The 2,718-nt window shown below is 42.7% G+C and overlaps 1 long non-coding RNA gene across 2 annotated transcripts; it reads right to left on the minus strand.

Moving 5' to 3' along the window:
- Positions 1-233: 233 nt before the first annotated feature.
- On the minus strand, positions 234-2,228 carry LOC309360503. Of its 2 annotated transcripts, XR_014164195.1 has the most exons (4): positions 1,649-2,228; positions 977-1,555; positions 826-883; positions 234-430 (listed from the first exon to the last, which is right to left on the minus strand). It is a non-coding gene; the product is annotated as an uncharacterized lncRNA (long non-coding RNA). The 2 variants fall into 2 exon arrangements; XR_014164196.1 differs by lacking the exon at positions 1,649-2,228 and having other exon boundaries at positions 249-430; positions 977-1,639.
- Positions 2,229-2,718: the final 490 nt, after the last annotated feature.

Consider the following 2,718-nt stretch of genomic DNA (forward strand, 5'->3'; position numbering starts at 1 on the left):
CCTTGTGTATCTTTAGACCAGACCTGGAATGCACGGCCGTTCAAATAGAGGACACCTTCATACAGAGAACTGCCACCTGTCCTCATCACAAGCCTCTGAAAGCCCTGAAAAATGACAACTGTCTTCTGTAAAATAGGACACCTGAGCATCCGATATTTGCTGTTCTTCTTGTTCTAATGAGTAAATGTCATGCCATTTCCTTTTCCACATCTAATAATCTAAATAGGATCCGTTTGTTTGTATATTTAGGTTACTTCCTAAACAAACAATGCAAAATTAATAGACAGTCTTTTCTATATATATATATAAAAGAAGTAAGTATTTTGTTCCCTATGACAAGGAGTGCTCGGATAGGAAGCATCCATGTAATCCACCTTGTCTTAGACACACACCAGTGATGCATCAGAGGAGCACTTTGCTTCATTTAGTTCTTAAGGGGGAGAGATAGATAGATAGATAGATAGATAGATAGATAGAGAGCTTGCATTGGAAGTAAGCAGGGACACCGCAGGGATTTGAACCCCGTCCTGGAAATCAGGAGCGCTGACCACCAGCGTCTTTTGCTTTTTTTTTTTTTTTGGCAATGCAACAAGGTGAAAAGCAAAACCTGAGAGAACACTCTGAATACAGAATGTTCTCTCAGGAAAAAAGAAAACCCTTAAGAGCTATGAAGTTGCAGACAGAACACAATCGAGGTTTTATCCCTTGCCAAGCAAGGGATATTCACCTAGATGTGTTTAAGTCACAGAGTGCCATTTTCACTGCCATTTGCAGTGCAGAGCAGAGAGACTGGTTCCAGTCTTAAAACTCTGCCTTTATGCTCACCTTTTTGTTCGTCCCTCTGAAGTGTGAATTCATGGGCCTGGAAGTTCCTTCTGCTGGTCTGTGAAAAGCAATCTGGACTCATTAGTTTGTCCCCGGCTCTTTCCCACCAATTCCAGAGAAATGTTTTTTGAACACCACTGTTCTTACTAACCTGACTTCTGCAGGAAGAGCTGGCTTCACCTGAGTGAGTGTGGTGGGCTCTTCGACAGAACTATGAAGAGATCAAGCGGGGGGAAATGGAGAGGCCAGCACAAAAGGATTCTACTAAAAAAAAATCACTGAATTATAGAGTGTGGAGTTCACTTGCCGTTAAGTTTCCTGAAGGCTTGCAAAATTCTATTTATTGTGTCCCTGAGATGCACCTGGAAGAGTTTTCAGCAGCCCTCCCCTCCAGACACAGGAGCTAAAGCAGCAGGTTACCTAAAGCAGTGCAGTCAAGATGCAGGTGTCTCTCAATCCTACACTGCACATGTTCACTTAATGTATCAAGAGCTCTGACATTGCCTTTTGTCAATGGAGCAGATCTGCTTCCGGCACAGGTAGCTCTGTGAGGTCTGTAAAAAAAAGAGCTGGAACAAAACAAGGATGGCTGTCCCACCAAAAGATGTACCTTATTGTGTGGTGGTGGCACAGGAAAGGGCCTCCCCTGCAGTGGTGTCCCAACAAGAGAAGTCTCTCCAGGTAGAAACTCGGAGAGCGACTGCATTAGACTTTCGAGTTCGCAGCTCTTCTGAAAAAGGGATTTAATAACCAACATTGCTTAATACAAGCTCTTTGGAATATTTAGTTTGCATATTTGACGTATTATTCCATTTAGAGCTACCTTTTCTCCAACAGGCTCAGGGTGCTTGAATGGTCCCCCTCACTGCGACCTGAAAGAACCTTTGTACAAAGAGTTGCAGGCAGAACACAACAGAGATTTTCTTCTCAGCCAAGCACAAGATACTCACCTAGTTGACCTTCAGCCAGAAGACACACAACTGTATTGCTGCTATAATTACGGTAGAGCATTTAGAGATTACTTGTTAGTTATTAGCCCCTATCGCCACCTCTGATAATTCAATTGCAGTTGAAGGTAACCAAGTGAGAGGTTACAGGCAAAGGAAGCAGTTTGCTACACCAGGTTTTTAAATATATTACCTTAGAAACAGAAGTACTGGCGAGGATCCAAATTTTAGTATTTGTCAGAAACCCAGCAACTATCAGCCCTATCATGCAAGTTTTCACCAAAAAGCCAGCAATACAATTTGGGTCAAATTAAATATCTAATAAAGTCTCAGCATTTATGGATCATGTTTCCTGCACTAAACATACATACCTGTACCCTAGGCAAAGAAAATTGGGAGCTACATGCCTCCTTTATCTACAGAATTTAAGGGTACAGACCTCTATTCCAAAATGTTTCACAAGGTCAAAGTGGGAAAGCCTCCCATTGTCTCTTTCCTCACAATCCTGTCTTAAGGGCACATTTAAGATATGAATAGGATGTGAGCCTGTGACCTGGCCCAGGAACTAAGTATTTATCATTACAAAAGACTGGCCAGGCTCCCCAGGCAATCCAATCAAGTAACTTGCCAGACAGGAGATAAACAAGGACAGGAGAAAAACAACATTCAAATTTCTGTTTTAGACCGCCTTTTCTGTGATGTAGGTATGATGTATCTGAGGGGTGGTCTTAGGTTACACCCTTTCTGTGATGTATGTATGATGTTTCTGGGGGTGGTCTTGATCTACAGGGTGGCAATTTCATAAGGCCTTGCGCACCATTTTTCTGGGTTCCTCCTCCTTTCCTGCCGGTGAGAGGAGCACCCTGTTGCAACAGATCAATAAAGATCAAGCTTACTAGCTGCTTTGCTTCTCAATATTCTCTAGTCGGCCTCTGTTATTCTCTGC

This window comes from Podarcis melisellensis, assembly GCF_964234715.1.
Source record: "Podarcis melisellensis genome assembly, chromosome: 17".
NCBI lineage: Eukaryota > Metazoa > Chordata > Lepidosauria > Squamata > Lacertidae > Podarcis > Podarcis melisellensis.